Here is a 19877-nt window from a genome sequence, read left to right on the forward strand (position 1 = left end):
GTAAGAGCGGCCTTGAGGCTGGCGAAGGCCTCCTCCGTGGCTGCGGTCCAGCGTGTCTTCTCGGGCTGCCCCTTCCTGGTCAGATCTGTCAGGGGGGCGGCTAAGGAGGAGAAGTTAGGGATAAAGCAGCGATAATAGCCCGCCAACCCCAAAAAGGCTCGTACCTGGGTCTTGGTTTCCGGTTTGGGAGCAGTGAGGATGGCCTCGACCTTCTTCTCTTGGGGTCGAATTAAACCCCGGCCGACTTGAAAACCCAGGTACTTGGCTTCTGACAGCGCTAGGTGACATTTCCGGGGGTTGGCGGTTAGTCCAGCCCGCCGGAGTTCTGAAAGCACCCTCCGCAGACGATCTAGATGGTCCTCCCATGCCTCGGAATGCACCACCACGTCGTCCAGGTAAGCGGCCGCGTAGTTTTGGTGCGGCCGCAAAAGGATGTCCATCATTCGCTGGAACGTCGCGGGGGCGCCGTGGAGGCCGAAGGGAAGAGACCGGTATTGCCAGTGCCCACTAGGAGTGGTGAAGGCCGTCTTCTCTTTTGCCGTTTGAGTGAGGGGCACCTGCCAATATCCCTTTGTGAGGTCTAATGTGGATATATACCGGGCTCTTCCCAGGCGATCTAGAAGTTCATCCACCCGAGGCATGGGGTATCCGTCGAACTGTGAAACTTCATTTAGGCGGCGGAAGTCGTTGCAGAAGCAGAGGGTGCCGTCCGGCTTCGGGACCATCACGATGGGGCTGGACCATGGGCTGCGTGATGGCTCGATTACCCCTAGCTTCAGCATTTCTTGAACTTCCTCCTCAATGGCCTGCCGACGAGCCTCCGGGACTCGGTAGGGCCGTTGCCTGACGATCACTCCAGGGGGCGTCCTGATGTCATGCTGGATGACGTTGGTCTGCCCGGGCCGGGAGGAGAACACATCCGGGTACTGACCGACCAGGTGTTGCAGCTCAGTCTTCTGGGCAGCCGACAGGTGTGGGTTAATGTCGACAACCACGGGATCGGTGAGACTAAGTGCAGCGAGCTGGTCTCTGGTCCCCACCCACTTCTTCAACAAATTGATATGGTACAGTTGTTCACTCCGTCTTCTACCTGGCTGTCGGAGGCGGTACGTAACCGGGCCGACTTTCTCCGTGATGGTGTACGGTCCTTTCCAAGAGGCGAGGAACTTACATGCCGACGTGGGTACCAGAACCATGACGCGATCTCCCGGTTGGAACTCCCGTGGCTGGGCTGCCCTGTTGAAATGACGTTGCTGGGCTTGTTGTGCCTTGCTGAGGTGTTCCCGGACTAACGGCATGATCCGATCGATCCGTTCCCTCATTTGTTTCACGTGTTCTATGACGGTGCGGTGGGGGCAGGCTGCTGCTCCCAAGCTTCTCGGGCCACGTCCAGGAGGCCCCGAGGTTGACGGCAAGAGAAGCTCAAAGGGGGTGAAGCCAGTTGAGGCTTGTGGAACTTCCCTGATGCCGAACAGTACATACGGGACCATAAGGTCCCAGTCCCGCTTATCCTCCGCCGCTACCCTCCGGAGCATCTGCTTCAAGGTTTGGTTGAATCGTTCCACAAGCCCGTCCGTCTGTGGGTGGTAGACTGTGGTCTTCAACTGCTTCACCCGCAGCAGCCTGCAAAGATCAGCCATTAGCCGGGACATAAACGGTGTTCCCTGGTCGGTCAGGATTTCTGATGGTATCCCAACGCGGCTAGCCAGCAGAAACAGCTCCTGGGCGATGGCTTTCGCTGTGGCTTTCCTCAGGGGGACTGCTTCTGGGTAGCGGGTGGCGTAGTCCACGATGACCAGGATGTGTTCGTGTCCTCGGGCAGACTTTGGCAACGGCCCCACGAGATCTAGTCCGATGCGCTCGAAGGGCACCTCAATGATGGGCAGCGGGATAAGAGGGCTGGGGGGAGGAGTCCTGGGTGCCGTAATCTGGCAGGTCGGGCATGCTTGACAGAAAGCCTTGACATCCGCGTCAAGGCCAGGCCAGTGGAAGCGGTCCCGGATCCGCTGTGCGGTATTCGCGGCCCCTAGGTGACCTGCCATCGGGTGTGAGTGGGCGAGCTCCAGGACGGTTTCAGTTTTATTCCGTGGGACGACTAAAAGCTCCTTTTCCTCCCCCCTTCGCTGTGCAACACAGTACAGCAGGCCGTTACGGACAATAAAGTGCGGGAGAGGATGGGGCCGTGGGAGGACGTCTTCATCATCCACAATCCGAATTTGTGTCCAACAGTGTTTTAGACGGTTGTCCTCCCGTTGTGCTTTGGCAAATGAGCCCCCTCGTGCAGCCTGTTGAAAGACATCAAAAAACAGATTAGAACTGTGGGAGGGGGACTCACCATCTCTCCCGCTGTCCGACGCAGGCAGGGCCGGCCTACGGCGAGGTCCTTGGGGCCGACGCCGGCGTCGACGATCCCCTCGCAGGCTGACGGGCTGGGTGACGGCGGCGAGCAGGCGTTCGAATCCCGGCCAGTCGCGACCCAGCAGCACGGCCACAGGAAGGTCTTTAACCAGCCCAGCCTCCACTGGCCAGGCACCGTTTGCGGCGGAAATTGTCACTCGGCGCGCTGGTACTTGGCGTGTGTCGCCGTGAACACAGGTTATTGGAAGCAGGCTCTTTTGTCCGGGAAGGGGCGGGCACAGTCGAGACTGGACGAGCGTGACCGCGCTGCCGGAGTCGAGGATCGCCTTAAGAGGTTTCCCGTTGAGGAAGACGTCTGCTTCCGGGGCCGCCGGCGGAGGACCTTGATGTACAATACAGCCCGCCAGCCATGTTCGTGGCGGTGCGGAGGCGTCAGCGGTGGGCATCGGTTCGTCCGGCGGCGAGGGGACCGTGGGCCTGCTGACTGTGCGCGGGGTGCCCTCCGGCGCGCGTCACTCCTGGACCACCCTCCGGGGAAACGGCGGCGCTCTATCCCCAGCTTCCCGGTGTTGAACCGCGTCCGCCAGCTCGATCGTTTCCACTAGTCCGAGGATGGTGGTGGGATTCTTCATCCCCACAGCTTGCCGATGGTATCGCGGGAGGGCACGTAGGAAACGATCGATCACCACCCGTTCCACTACCTGAGCGGCGGTAGGCTCTCCTTCCATTAGCCAGTGTTGGGCGAGACGAGCGAGGTCGGCTGCTTGGGCACGGGCTGGCACGCGGGCTTTATATTCCCACTCATGGAACTGTTGTGCCGCGCAGATGGATGATAAGCCCAGTCGGGCTAGGATTTCACGTTTCAACTCTGTATAATTTTCAGCCGCCGCCGGAGAAAGAGAGAAATACGCCCGCTGGGCTTCGCCGGTTAACAACGGTGCCAGCGCCGGTGCCCACTCCTCGACAGCCCAACCCTCGCGAGTGGCAGTCATCTCAAACATTTGGAGGAAAGCCTCCACATCGTCATGCGCTGTCATCTTTGGTAACAGACGTGTGGCTTGCGCTCGTGGGTCAGGTAGCGGAATTTGCTGGGCAGCGCGGAACTGGACGGCGGCTAAATCCTCTTCTGTTCTGCCCTGCCGGGTGGCGAGATGTTCAACAATTTGTTGCTGGCGGACGCTCACCTCTGTGAGGCGTTGAAGCAGGTCCCGCATCTCCATTTGGGGAAGAGCGCTGACCGTTTTCCGCTGCAACAGATGAGAACAAAAAAAAATATATATATATTATTTTCGTGGGGTGTTGTGCAAACGCTTGTCGGTGATTCTTCACGTATCTGCCCGCATTCTCCACCAAATTGTCACGGGTGAAGAATCACACGACAAGGAAAGCTGAGTGAATAGCCCCGGAGGGTGGATTTATTGACAAAGAAATACTTTAAAAGGTGAAGGGGTATCGTGGCGTGAGGCTGGTGCGGCTTGTCTGTGTCGTGCTCTCCGTGCAATCGAAAGTGGGTGGCCAGGAGGTGCTCCAGTGGGGGCAGATCGGTCACTCGCTGCTCTCTGGGAAAAAGAAAAACACAGGTTAGAGCCGTCTCGTACCAGCTTGAGACCAAGACCATTTGGCTGAGCGGAGCGCCGGCTTATAAAGCCGGCTGTTGATTGGGAAGCAGCGGTGGCCGATCTGTGATGATGAGAGCGTGCAGGTGTGAACCGTTTGTTGCCAGGGCGACGCTGATGAGTCCTCAGACACTCGTCACATTATACACTGCATCTATACTAAAAGTGAATTTATAGGTATACTGATAGTTTACTAATTAAATACTTGTGGTAGCATTTTTAGTACACTTTGAAGTATAGTCTCAGTAAACTACTCGTTCAGTTGTTTTATACTGCAAGTATACTTGTTAGGTTTCCTTAAGTGAACTTTACATCATACTTCAAGTATACTACTATGTCCCTATTTAGGTATTAATTTGTATACAATATATATATATTTGTTTTATGAATATCTGAACATACAAAACATCAAAATAAAGTACAGGGCATCTGCTTGTAAACAAAAACATCGTATTCTAGCTTCATGCATTCTTTTATAAACACTTGAATGTGGGTAAGTTTCATAAATAAAAAATAAAGAAAGATTTTGAACAAAAAGCTGAAAAAAAGACTGAATTGGATTCAGAATGATATAATCAAAACATAGATGGAGTTGATCAACACCCCATAGCTTTACAGTCATCATACCTCTTCACTGGTCGACATTTTATTTCATAATGTTACACTGTTTTGATGCAGTTTTATGTCTGATGATCATGTTAGATTACATGTGGAAGCATGTTGTTTAGATGTCTTTACATGTGTTTTTTTGGAAATTCTGTACAGAAGATCTGTAATAGTGCCCCCTACCGCATAACAATGAAAACACGGATTCTAGGAGCACAAGTATATCTCAAATATATTTAGACTTTTTCCTAAGTATGTCAAGTATTCTTATATGTCATTTTAAGTATATTTCTGAGAAGTATATAAGACCCATTTTTAAGAAGTACATAAAAAGTAGACTAAAAGTATACTTTCCTATTTTTAGTTTATAAAGTATACTAATAGCACACTTGAATAAACATCTTTTTCATAAGGGTAGATATGACCTTTCAATTATATTTGCACTCTGCAGCTCACTTTATGCATAATGGTCTAGCTAAATCTACATTAAAAATGTATGACTGCTTGGTCTCACTTCAGTTCCTTCTGTGCTACTTTAACCCCTCTCCCCAGGTCCTACTTGCACACCGCTCCGAGCGGGTCTCTAACCAGGGTCTCTGGCGTGGGAGGCAGGCGCACTAACAATTAGGCTAAAGGCTGTAGCCACAAGTGTCAGATGCTCGTGTGCTTCTTGAGATCAGGGGAGTGAGGTTTACCTGCACAGCACCTATTGCTGGCCTCCATTACACTCACCCCCCAAACCTCACTCCCATCCGGGTCACGGCACCAATGTAACCCCTCTCCCCCAGGTCTCCAGCATGGGAGGTGGGCACAGTAACAAGGAAGCTAAAGGCTGCAGCCACTTGTGTCAGTTGCTCATGTGCTTCTTGAGATCAGGGGAGTGAGGTTTTCCTATACAGCACCTACCGCTGGCCTCCATTACACTACTTTTTTCTTAGCTGTACTATCAGTCAATGTGTCATACGTTTGTGCTTTTATAGTCCACTGTATTGAATGAAGAAAAATGCAGCCTTCCAGCATCAAAAGTATGGTTTTGGCATCCAATTCCACCTGCGCTTCCACTAGAAAATCCATCTATTCGTCTCCTGCTTAATGTCCTCAAAAAAAACCTCAAGGCAACGATCACCGTCTCCCCTTCATGCTCCCGCTTTTGCTGAAGTTAATATCACGTTTAAGAGAGGGATGCTTTGGGTCTCATTCTGATTAAATGTCTGTTTTGCTCACAGCGTTTTATGGTTTTCTCAGTGGTGGTGAGTTTTAATCCATCACAAGACCGCACAATTTCTGATGTAACCATTTATTTCACTACTACACCATATATCTAAAACATTTAAAATCTAAAACTAATAAAAACAAGGAAGGCACAGTCATTTTCATTTCTGAATGTCTTCCATTGTCTTCCATGTTGGCCTACTTGAGAAGCCGTCCACAAGCTGGTCCCATGTCCACAGCTTGGTTCCCCCAGAATGTTATACAGCTCATTCTCTGTGCATAGGGGCAGCTACGACTGCAGCTTCCTTCTCTCCTGTTTCTACATTAAAGGCCATGGGGTGATGGTCTTCAGTCGCTCATGAATGCTACATCTGACCCCCGATGCTCGAGCCATCCTAGAGGCTCAAAAAGAGTTATGCTCCCTAATCTGTGATTAAAAATAATATGTATGGCTTCAGTAGCTTTTGTGTATTTACTTATTCAATATATGCATTACTCCCAGCTTCATTCTTATGCTGACTCCACATAAACGTTTGGCTGTTTTAAAGCAGTAATTGGATTCTTGCAGTGCTCATTTGGTTTCTCTGCTGGCTCTTAATCAGCAGGAAGAGCCAGCAAGGATTGCCTGGTATGGTCTGTTGGGGGATTTTGTGCTGCTCTCCTATTCTTAAAATGGGAGGGTTGCCCCTGAAGCTGCTGCTGTCTCCTGTCCTGTCTCGGCTTTCATGGAGCTCATGAAAAGGACAGGAAGTTTAGAACAGAGCCATACCGCCAAATGTAAATTTAGAAACATACAAATAAAAGTTGACTTAAAGGTTTTTCTAGGGCCATGTCCACACTAATACATTTTCGTTTGAAAATGCATCTTTTTCTCTCTGTTTTGGCCTTCCGTCCACACTGAGACAGCGTTTTTGGTCAAGGAAAACAGAGCTTTTTGTAAACGCTCTCTAAAGTGGATAAATTTATAAACGTCGTTTTCGCGTTGCAGTGTGGACTGTGAAAACGGAGGCTTTTGAAAATGATGACACATGTTTAGTCATGTGACACATACTGTACCAATAGATTGTGGCTGTTAATTCACTTTCACACTGCTGGTGAAGATATATTTGTACACTCCTCATATTACAGTCTTAAAAAGATGACAGAAAAATTTTCCTACGTTTCAGTGTGGATGAGAAACATTTGGAAACACGCTTGAAAACACTAGTGTGGACAGAGAGCATCTTTTTTCAAATGTATCCGGATTAATGTAGAGGTAGCCTAGGGTTTCTTTCTGTCTTTCTTTTTTTTTTTTTTTTTTTTTTTACTTAAGAGGTCCTGACTGAACTGCTGTTTTGGACAAATCTTTGAAATTACCCTAAATTTATTTAGATTAATTTTCTGCACTATTTGGCATGATTTCCAAAGTGTTTTGTAAGCATTCGTATTTACATTTCCATCATAATAAAAACAAACGTTGTCTGATGATGTTCATTTTATGAAATATCATGTGGTGCGTCCACCAAGAAACTACCATTTTAGGACTTTCAGGTTTGAAATACATTGAAAGATAGGACATTTCATCATGTGAATTTGTTAAGGACCCAAGGAAGCTTCAAGCACGTTTGCAACTCTTTTTCAAATTTGGAAAAAAATAACCTTTTTAATGGCTGGTATATAGTTACCACATTTGGATATTATGTAATATCATTTCAAAAAGCTATGAATATTAAGTCATTTCTACAAGTATTATGCGTCAGGCATTCACCACTGCCACCCTCATCTGACACACCTCCGGTAGCACCACCCACTCGTTCTCTGTCACCCGAGTTCTAACTCACATCACCTGTTTCTCATTGAGCCACGCCCTATAAATAGACACTCCAGCCATTTGCTCATTGTCTGGTCTACCGTTCACATGCTGGTTCTCACTCGCCTTCCTCTGATGTTGTGGCGTGGCTCTACACTGGACTTTTGGACTCCAACAATCTACCAAAGCATTCAGTTAAGAACCTCTTTCACTGTTTGATGACTTGTCTTTTAAATAAGACGTTGTTTAATAAATTGTTGAAAAGTATTGCCACTCATCTCTCGTCTCCTCCATCCCCTTGTGTGTGCGTGAGTGTGACAGAAGACCAGACCGCTAACAAGAAATACACAGCATGAGCACCGAAACACCCGCCGCTACTAACCCTTTCACCGAGCTGGTGAATGCCTTGAAGGCGGCGTTCCAACCTCCATCGACGCCGCCATCCGTCTCAGGATCTCCCATGGCCATGCCCGCTACATTTGCGGGAGAGGCGGCTGAGTGTAGCGGTTTTCTGCTTCAAGTTAATCTCTTCATCAAGATGCAACCACAACGATTCACTACTGAGGACGCCAAAGTGGCATTTCTCATCTCACTCCTAACCGGTAAGGCCCTGCTGTGGGCTAAAGCTATTTGGAACGCGGAAAATCCGATCATTCATTCATACGAACAGTTTATTAATCATTTCACCGAAGTTTTCAGCACAACAACAGGAGAACTCGGTACCTCGGATCAACTCTTCCGGCTACAGCAGGGCACTTCTTCAGCGAATATCTACACTCTTCACTTCCGTACGCTGGCGGCGGCTAGTGGTTGGAACGAGAAGGCACTGCTCGGGGCCTACAGGCAAGGCCTCAATCCCGATCTTCGAGCTGCAATGGCATTGTATGACGACAGCATTGGATTAGAGGCCTTTCTGCAACGAACAACCAAAGTCGCCCAAAACCTAGCCGCCTGCCAGCCACCCATTACCGCTCCTCAGCCTGCCTCGGTGGCTGCTTGTTTGCTGAACACATCCTGGAACGCCATGTACTCACAGCTGGGACCTCAGGAACGGAGTCTTGATCTGGGCTTTCAATCCGAGTGGAAGAGAGGATGAGAGGCTCTGTAGAAGGTCGGGGTACCTTGATCAAGCAGTGTTGATTACAGTAATCACTCCAGTGTAGAACGTCACACGGGTCCCAGCTGAGCTCCGGGTGGTGATGTTGCATCCATGGACGTCCCAGGATTATGCTAGCGGTGGAATCCTCCAGTACCAGAAACTTGATGTCCTCATAATGAAACAGACCGACTTGCAAAGTGATGATGGGTGAAGAGTGCCGTATTTTCCCACGCCCCAGTGGTTTTCCTTGGATGGTCTTAACTGATAGTACTTGATGATGGGGTCGACGAGTCAGTTGAAGTTGATTCAGACAGTCTTGAGAGATGAAGTTGCCTGAAGAGCCGGAATCAACCAGCGCAGAAACACAAAGAGACATATTAGAAGTATGCAGTGTTACGGGTAGCAATGTGAGAGAAGATATTTCCACCTCTGTAGTGAGGGTACTCACCACGGGGCGTGGGGGTCGGATGGGACATTGACGGAGGTGATGACCAGGTTGTCCACAGTATAAACAGAGTCCGTTCATGATTCGGCGGTTCCGCTCTGCGCGTGACAAACGTGTGGAGTCGACTTGCATGGGTTCTGGTACTGGATGATTCCACCGCCAGCATAATCCTGGGACGTCCATGGATGCAACATCACCACCCGGAGCTCAGCTGGGACCCGTGTGACGTTCTACACTGGAGTGATTACTGTAATCAACACTGCTTGATCAAGGTACCCCAACCTTCTACAGAGCCTCTCATCCTCTCTTCCACTCGGATTGAAAGCCCGGATCAAGACTCCGTTCCTGAGGTCCCAGCTGAGTACATGGCGTTCCAGGATGTGTTCAGCAAACAAGCAGCCACCCAATTACCACCACATAGGCCATGGGATTGTGCCATCGATCTGCTGCCAGGGGCCCAGCTCCCCAAGGGGTGAGTTTACCCTCTGTCCATCCCGGAGCGCCAGGCGATGGAGGAATACATCTCGGAGGCTCTAGCTCAAGGATTCATCCAGCCATCAACCTCACCGGCCGCTTCCAGCTTCTTCTTCGTGGGCAAGAAGGATGGGGGGTTACGGCCCTGCATAGATTACCGTCAACTCAACTCCCAAGTCATTCAACAACCCTATCCGCTCCCTCTGGTCCCAGTCGCCCTCGAAGAGCTTTGTGGAGCCCAAGTCTTCACGAAGCTGGACCTGCGGAGTGCGTATAACCTCGTTCGTATCCGTGCGGGAGACGAATGGAAGACGGCATTCGTGACACCCACTGGCCACTATGAATACCGGGTAATGCCGTACGGCCTCTCCATCAGCCCATCCGTCTTCCAAACTTTTATGAACGAGGTGTTCCGGGAATTCCTCCATCGGTTCGTGATTGTCTACATCGACGACATCTTGATTTACTCCCGGAACATGGCCGAACATCGCCACCACGTCCAGCAGGTCCTCCATAAGCTCCGAGCACACCGTCTGTATCTCAAGCAGGAAAAATGTGAGGTCCATCGTCCATCAGTACACTTCCTGGGCTACATCATCTCAGCCGAGGGCATGCAGATGGATCAGGGGAAGGTTTCAGTCATCCAGGAATGGCCTCAACCACTCACAGTCAAGGAACTCCAGCGCTTCCTAGGGTTTGCCAACTTCTACCGAAGATTCATTAAGGATTACAGTTCCATCACTGCGCCGTTAACCTCCCTCCTGAGGGGTAAACCGAAGACCATCTGCTGGAACCCCTCTGCCCACGAAGCTTTCCTCCATCTCAAGAAGATTTTCAGTACCGCACCTCTTCTACACCATCTGGATCCAGAACTTCCCTTTACGGTAGAGGTCGACGCATCCACCACTGGAGCAGGTGCGGTACTGTCCCAAGCGGTCGGTGAGCCTCCACTCCTCCATCCCTGTGCCTTCTACTCCCGAAAGCTGTCACCGGCGGAGCAGAATTACGACGTGGGTAATAGAGAGCTTCTCGCCATCAAGCTCGCCCTGGAGGAGTGGCGTCATTGGTTGGAGGGTTCCAAACATCCTTTCACAATCATCACTGACCATAAGAATCTTCAATACATTCGGGAGGCCAAGAGACTCAACCCCCGCCAAGCAAGATGGGCTCTGTTTTTCACACGATTCAACTTCAAGATCACCTATAGACCTGGCTCTAAGAACATTTCCGCGGACGCCCGACTCCATTCCACCGATCAACCCGTTGAACCAGAGCCTATTGTACCCTCCAACTTAATCGTCAGCCCCATCATTTGGGAAATGGACGAGGACATCCGCAGCGCCACCCTCCAGGAAGCTGCTTCGCCAGAATGTCCAGAAGGCAAGATCTTCGTCCCTCTCGCTCTACGTCAAGACCTTCTGGACACAGCTCATCGGTCTCCGGGCTCTGGACACCCTGGCAGCCAACGGACCCTCTCGCTCATACAATCTCGTTACTGGTGGCCCAGTATGCGCCGGGATACCATCAGGTACGTCCAGAGCTGCTCTGTCTGTGCCATGTCTACTTCTCCTCGTCAACTCCCTACAGGCAAACTGGTTCCACTACCCATCCCACAGAGGCCCTGGTCCCACATCGGAGTAGACTTTGTGACCGATCTCCCGGCAGCCGAAGGTAACACTTGCATTCTGGTCATGGTGGATCGATTCTCTAAAATGTGCAAGTTTTTCCCCTTGAAAGGTTTGCCCACGGCGATGGAAACGGCTGAGATTCTGTTCCAACACCTATTCCGCCACTTCGGCTTGCCTGAGGAGATCGTGTCAGACCGGGGACCTCAATTCATCTCTCATGTATGGAAAGCTTTCTTTAAATTACTCGGTGTTTCTGTTAACCTATCGTCTGGATATCATCCACAGACTAACGGCCAGACAGAGAGGAAGATCCAGGAGCTCAGACGTTACCTCCGGGCATACTGTCACACGGACCAACACTGCTGGAGCAGGTTCCTCCCGTGGGCCGAGTACGCACAGAATTCCCTGCGCCAAGATACCACCGGCTTAACATCTTTTCAGTGCGTACTCGGGTACCAGCCTCCGCTGTTTCCCTGGACGGAGGAACCCTCTAATGTTCCAGCGGTAGACCACTGGTTTCGAGAGAGTGTGGGACTCAGCTCACCACCACCTGCAGCGGGCTGTATGAAAACACAAACGCTTCGCTGACATCCGACGAAGACCGGCCCCCGAATTCCAACCTGGGGACCAGGTTTGGTTGTCAACACGGGATCTCCGCCTCCGTCAACCCTGTCGTAAGCTGAGTCCCAACTTCAGCTCCCACCAAGGTATCGTATTCATCCCACCTTCCACGTTTCCCTGCTTAAACCTTGTTATCCCTCTGCCACAGAACAACCGGGAGCTGAAGTGGAGCCCCCTCCTCCGGAGATCCTGGAACCTCCTTCCATATACACTGTCCACGAGATCCTGGGCTCACGGTGTCGAGGGGGCCGGTTGGAATATCTCGTCGACTGGGAGGGGTACTGTCCTGAAGAACGATCCTGGGTCTCACGGGATGACATACTGGACCCCACCTTGTTGTCTGACTTCCATCGAGACCATCCGGATCAGCCTGCCCCTCGTGGTCGAGGTCGCCCTCGACGTCGTGTTCGGGCGTCGGGAGCCGCCCGTGGAGGAGGGGGTAGTGTCAGGCATTCACCACTGCCACCCTCATCTGACACACCTCCGGTAGCACCACCCACTCGTTCTCTGTCACCCGAGTTCTAACTCACATCACCTGTTCCTCATTGAGCCACGCCCTATAAATAGACACTCCAGCCATTTGCTCATTGTCTGGTCTACCGTTCACATGCTGGTTCTCACTCTCCTTCCTCTGATGTTGTGGCGTGGCTCTACACTGGACTTTTGGACTCCAACAATCTACCAAAGCATTCAGTTAAGAACCTCTTTCACTGTTTGATGACTTGTCTTTTAAATAAGACGTTGTTTAATAAATTGTTGAAAAGTATTGCCACTCATCTCTCGTCTCCTCCATCCCCTTGTGTGTGCGTGAGTGTGACATTATGAAGTTATTATTAATTTCATAGTGATTTAATATACACTTCAGACGGCTTACGTTAATCAGGTCATTCAGGCTTGTTTTGTGTGTTAGAGCAGGGTTGGAACTAAACTCTGCAGGGCTCAGAGCTTAAAACACCTGATCTAGATATAAACAAACAAACAAACACTAAAATCACTTAATTTAAGATTTTCATATGAGTTAGAGTACACAGCATGTTTGAACAATTACAATAGATATTATTTTTGTGACGGCTCGGTTGAAGCATAAAGGATTTACTCATGCACTGATGTTGTACTGTCTTCCTTTGTATTTATAGTCCTTATTAACTGCACAACACCATACCAGCTAGAAGAACAGATGAATAAGCAATATTGGAATTTTCAGTGAATTCACATCTATATAAATTAAACAAACAATCAACTTTACAGCAACAAAATCACTAAATTAATGCTAACATTGTTATCATAAACATAAAATTACTTGTAAGATAGAGACAGGATGTACGCTATGTATGTGTGTTTATCCACAAGTTTCCGGGGGGGCGCTACTGTAAAAAAGAACATGGGTACAACTTCCGGCAAAGAGGTTAAGTGTTTTTTTTAACCATTGTTTACTTTGTAAAGATGCACACCTTTATGAGAGATGTCATTACGTTCTTATGGACAACATATGCTTTTCGAATTTGTGTTCCCACATCATTAGCCAATTTGGATCGCTAAATCTTGAATGACTGTCAGCTAGTGAAATGACATTTGAACTGAGACATCAGAGCTTGTGTTAAAGGGCATGCCAGATGAAGCCTCGATTCAAGGCTTGTTAATGTAGAAATCCCTTTCGTAGAAGCCTCACTTTCTGTCCAGTCATGTGCGCGATTCACTTTGCGTGTCCTAATGTTCAACCACCAGATCTTACTTTGCAAGTACATTTTCATTGGGACCTATTTAATAATTACATTTTAAATACCCAGTCTATTAAGAAACATGAAGAATGCAAATTATTTCAGGAAAATTAAAGATATGCCATATACAATTAATATATGTGTACATTATTCTTCTATTACATCATATTGATATTCCTACTGGCATTTAATGGCACTGTTCAATGGGTAAATTAATTAATTCACAAATTCAACAAACCAACACACACACGGTTAGGCTTTTATTTGTGCATGTAACATGGATCGATCTATGGAGATTGTGGTGAATGCTTCTTCCAACGGAGCTTCACAGGCTTTTGGCTGCTTTACTTTTACTAACCACCAGATCGCGCTGTTTTCGACACTCTCGACGCTTTGAATCTTTTCCCGAAACAGTCAGAGGAAAGTCTCGGTGCTTCGCGAAGCTTCATTTGTCCATCACTCCTGTCAACTGTTGAATGAATGAGTGTCACGTCCCACTTGTTTACTTTGAACCGGAAGATGCTCCCACTTTTGACGCAAGGCTTCATGGGGCATAGGAAACTTGTGGATAAGTGTGTAAATGTTCTTTACTACCTTGTTATCCTTTACAACCAGGTGCCAAACAGCAAAGTAAAAAACAACAACAAAACAAAATACTGAAAAATGAAACGATAAACATTGATTAGATGCCTAAATTAACTTAAAAGTGTCCTTAATCCTCTAAATTAACTCTGTGATCTGTTTCCGTCTGTGCTTGCTCTCTCTCTCCGTATTTGCGATCTCCGTGCATCTTCTTCTTCTTCTTCTTCTTCTTGTAGGGTTTAATGGCGTTTGGCAAACCAACTTAAAGGTGCATTCCCGCCACCTACTGGAAAGGAGTGTGGAGCACTTGATGGTTGGACTGGAAGTGCTAATCTACTTACTTCAGTAATTTTACTTATGTGTGTACGTACACATTTATATCAACAAATTAAATTCCATTGATCAAACCAGTCTCTTTCAGAAAAATAAATAAATTGTGGAATATTTCTATTTGTTTTGATCCATCTCCTAACCACACCTGCATTGATATTTTGTCTATCCCCAACTTATTTAATGCCTTAGTTAACTGGAATCTTTGCCTTCTGTAAGCCTCACATTCCATTATTACATGTTCAGTATTTTCATCCTGTACACACTTGTCGCATTTTCCATTTTCATGTTTTCCTATTCTATATAATGATTTATTTAAGAAACAATGCCCTATACGCATTCTAGTGATCACTGCATCTTCCTTCCTATTTCCAACACTTTTCCTCATTTTTCCAACTTTTTCTTGTATCTTGTATAAATGTCTCCCAGTTGATTCACATTCCCATTCCTTTTGCCATCTTTTCCTTACTTCGCATGCTATCATACTTTTAACTTCTGATTTGCTTAATGTAACCTTTACTTCGATTTCTGACTTTTTAAAAGCCATTTTAGCCAGTTGATCTGCCTTCTCATTTCCTTAAACTCCTATGTGTGATGGAATCCACAGAAATTTGACTATTAGTCCACTTTGTCTTAACCTAAACAAGCTTTGTAACACATATACAATATACAATATATTGTCTAGCTGGTGATGTTCCACTAATCAAACTATCTAAGGTTGCTAATGAGTCTGTACATATAACATTTCTCTTTGTCTGTACTTCCTCTATCCATTGTAATGCCAGAGATATTGCTATTAACTCTGATGAAAAAACAGATAAATTGTTTCATAATCTCTTTAATATTTCAACTTTGAAGAAAGGAATATAAATTGCTGCTGCCGTTATCCCTAATTCCGGATCCTTTGATCCATCTGTGTATATTTGAATTTCACTTTGATATGTTTTTTTCAATATAGTCCTGTACTTCTGAGCTTTCTAACTTGTTCATTTCTTTATTATTATTCCTACTGAGTAATTGTAAATTGATTAGAGGCATGTGAAAAAACCAAGGCAGAATGGCTGACACTACTACTGTAGGTGCTGATTCCTATACTCTGGGCTTCCTTGTTTACAATCCAGCCAAAACTTATCAATTTTTCCTGCTCATATTGCCAACATTCCCTCAATACACTTTTTACTGGATGTTCACCTAAATGTCCTTTAACACTAACCCAATATCTCATCCTTAATTTTAATCTTCGTAACTCTAGTGGCAACTCACTCATTTCTACTTGCACAGCTTTATTTGATGATGTTTTCATTGCTCCACAGCATATTCTCAAAGCTTGCAACTGAATACTGTCTAGTTTTTTAAGTTGGGATTTAGATGCCGAGCTGTAAACCATACATCCATAATCCATAGTTGCTCTGATCAGTGCACAGTAAATGCTTTTAAGGGATTGCCGACAAACTCCCCAATCTAATCCTGCCAAGCATCGCATCACATTGATTGCCTTTTTGCATTTATGTCACTTTTTGGATATGAGTATTAAAATTCAGTTTTGCATCCATCCAGATTCCCAAAAATCTTGCAACTGTGACTTGCTCCAACTGTTGCCCATATATTTGAATATTAATTTTTGGATATGTTCTTTTCCTTGTAAAACATATCACTTGGGTATCCCTTTTTTCAGTGAACAAAACCCATTCATTAGCCCAATTTTCTACTTTTCCCACAGCTGACTGTATACATTTTTCCACATACTTCACATTCTGTCCCCTTTTCCACAGTGCTCCGTCATCAGCATATAAAGACCTACCTATACCCATATCAATTTGATTAAAAATATTGTTAATCATTATGTTAAAAAGAATTGGGCTACAAACAGTTCCCTGAGGTGTACCATTCTCTATTTTTATATACAGAGGATAATGCAGCTCCCACTCTCACTTGAATAGTTCTCTTACATAAAAAATTCATTATCCAATTGCACATTCTTCCCTTTACTTTTATTTCTTCTAGTTTAATTAGTAGACCCTCTTTCCACATCATATCATATGCTTTTTCAACATAAAAAACACTCCAATCACTACTTCTTTATTTACTTGTGCCTTTCTTATCTCATTTCCCAGATGTAAAACAGAATCCATAGTGTTCCTTCCTTTTCTAAAACCACTTTGATAAGATGATAAAAGATTCTCCTTCTCTAGCACATATACCAGTCTGTTCATAACCATACGTTCCATTATCTTGCATAAATTTGACGTCAGTGCTATTGGTCTATAACTTGTTGGTTGTGAAGGGTCCTTACCAGGTTTTGTTATTGGAACTATAATCCCATGCTTCCATTCAACTGGTAATGGACCTCCCTGATTCCCATACTTTGTTATACAAACTCAATATAACAGTTAAAGAATTTTCTGATAGATGTTTAATCATTTCATAGCAGATATCATCTCGTCCTGGTGATGTTTGTTTGACCCCCATAAATGCCTTTTTTAGTTCATATAAACTAAATTCTACATCTAATATGCCACCCTCTTGATCCTTTTCCTTCCATATTTGAAGGTTCATTTTAATTTTTTGATCCCTTTCTCTCTTTATTTCTTAAGTCAAATTTGTGTTACTGTGTACTTTTACAAAGGTTTCTACTAACATTTCTGCTTTTTCTTTGTCTGTTATAGCTTGCTTTCCATTGCATATTAGTACAGGTTTATTGTTCTTTTTTTGTACCCCTCCCATCTTTCTAATCATCCCCCATACTTCATTGATTTCAACATCCTCCCCAATTTTATTACAATACTCTCTTCCAATATCTTCTTTTGGCTATTCTGATTACCCTCCTTACTACTGCCTGTGTTCTTTTGTAACAAATAAAATCATTAAAATTTAAAGATTTCCTTACTCTTTTAAGTGCTTTATTTCTTTGCTCTATTGCTTTATTACATTCCACATTCCACCATGGCACTGCTTTCCTCCTACTGTCAGTAGTTGTTTTACCTATTACCTCGCTAGCAGCACTTCTTAATGCTTTGTTTATCTCTCTGTTAAAAACCTCTACATCCTCCACACACTCATTTACATTTTCTATTTTCCTTTGACTTTTCTCCTCATATTTAACCCAAACCGCTGATTTGAACCTCCACCTTGGCCTTCGTTCCTCCTTAGTTTGTGCTATTTCTATCCCAATTTTAGTGCAGATAGGAAAGTGATCACTACCAATAGTGTTTTGCTCTAAAACTTTCCACTGACATTTTCCAGCTAATCTCTCCGATACAAGCGTCAAATCCAACATGGAATATTTACCTTGTGCCACATCCACCCTTGTATACGTCCCGTCATTAATACATACTAAATTTCCCCAATCTAACATTACCTCTACCATGCTTCCATTATTATCTGTTGAGGTGCTCCCCCATAACATACTGTGCGCATTAAAATCTCCACACCAAATCGTTCTCTGACTTCCACTTCCTCCAATTTCTTCTAATATTTTCTTGCTCAACCTGAGACAGGGATTATAAAAATTGATAACTGTAATATTTTGCTTTCCCTCCCAAATTTCAACCACCACAACTTCTTGATCTCCTTTAGTTTTAATTATTCTATGTTCTATTCCTTGTTTAATAAATGTTGCTACCCCCCCACCATTTCCCTTCTATCTCTTCTTGTCAAAGCATACCCATGTATTACAAAGTTTAATTGGGGTTTAAGCCATGTTTCTTGCACACAGATAATGTCAGGACTATTTTCATGATCTGATATAACTTTCTTAAATTTCTGTTCGTTAGCGATTAAGCTTCTTGCATTCCATTGCAAGATTGTGAGTACCATTAAGTACCACCACATTTTTTCTGTTTGTTTGTTTTCTTACTGTTTACTGCTTGCACCTTAAGTTTTTCATTTATCATTTCAACAGTAACTCCGTCTAATTCTAAATATTTTTCTGCAGCTTTGATTATGATTTTGATCTTTTCAGTTCTACTTTCAGTTTGAGCAGAACAATTCACTACCTCTGCAATGAATGTAACCAATGCTACTTTATCTATTGCTTCTTCGTTCCCTATTTTGTTTTCCTTCATCATGGTGCTAGTCTGTGGTGCTGTCTTGTCACCTTTCTCACAGCTTCAGCATACAAGATTCTTTCTGTTATTTTAACGTTTTGAATTTTCATTGCATTCTTCCTCACCTGACATCCTCCATATCCTGCACTGTGTTCTTTCCCACAATTACAGCACTTTGGGCTTACTCCTTGCCCACATTTACCATACTCGTGTTCTCCACCACAACGTGCACATCTTTGTTTGCCTCTGCACGCTGCTGCTACATGACCATATTTTTGGCACTTAAAACATCTCAATGGCGGAGGAACATAAGGTCTGACCATATAGCTTACATATCCTAAGTAAACCCTTTCTGGCAATTTGTTTTCATCAAAGTGCACCATTACTGATAGACTATCTGCTCTTTCATTATTTCTGAAACATTTGAGTCTTCTCACCTCCTTTACTGCTGCTCCAGACAAATTTTTCTTAATTTTATCCTCTGAAACGTCGGTAGGAATCCCTGTTATCACTCCTCTAACCACTGTTTTTCTTCTGGTATTGTGCATACCTACCTCTTCCTTCAGTGTTTTAATTAGTTTCAGAGGATTAATCACTACATCAGTTTCCGAAATAAACTTCAGCAGTACTTGTATTCCTCCTTCCTCCTTTTCACTTGATGGTTTTCCTTTTCACTACCCGATTCTGAGATTTGCCCCCAGCTTCTTTTCCGTCTATCCACTATTTTCCACACGTTACTTGCATTACCTCCACTGTCATCATACACACTACTTTCCTCCATTTCCGGATCACTTCCGTAGTCTACGCCACTTCCTTCCATCAACGCTCCAGTCACAATCCAGCTGTTGCCAACCGCCTCCGACCGATCTCCGTCCATGAGCGGGCACTGTGCATTTCTGTCAAGCCGCCTTTCAAAATAAAAGTCTCTATCGGTTAAATAACTTAAAAAGTGCAAAGAAACAATCCAAATTATAATAAACACAAAACTAATATTAAGAAAATACAGAATTAAATTATATCAGAATATTATATTGATCTTGGTAATTATAACCCAAATAAACGAGGGTTATTTACAATTTTTGGTATTTTAAAAATGGCCTGTCGAAAATTCTTATACGTCAATGACCCATCTACACTAAAGAGAAAGTGGCAAAAACATTTGTACTGTTGTTGGAACTAGAGCAAGCGTGTCAGAATTAGGTCAGAATAATGATTACACACGCTCTCTCCAGAGCCGAAGCGGAGGAGTTCTGGCACTGAGCTGAAATGAAGTATTCTGAGCAATCCCATCACATACAGACCAGCAACAGCAGAATGCAGACACAAATCTGGATTCTCTTCGTGTGGGGTGAG

General features: G+C 45.5%; 1 pseudogene; it reads left to right on the plus strand.

The window, feature by feature from the left end:
* Nucleotides 1-19742: 19742 nt before the first annotated feature.
* The window catches only part of LOC127160891 (integrin alpha-L-like), a 34803-nt pseudogene continuing 34668 nt past the window's right edge, over nucleotides 19743-19877 (plus strand).

The sequence above is a fragment of the Labeo rohita genome, unplaced genomic scaffold (genome assembly GCF_022985175.1).
Source record: "Labeo rohita strain BAU-BD-2019 unplaced genomic scaffold, IGBB_LRoh.1.0 scaffold_49, whole genome shotgun sequence".
Classification (NCBI taxonomy): domain Eukaryota; kingdom Metazoa; phylum Chordata; class Actinopteri; order Cypriniformes; family Cyprinidae; genus Labeo; species Labeo rohita.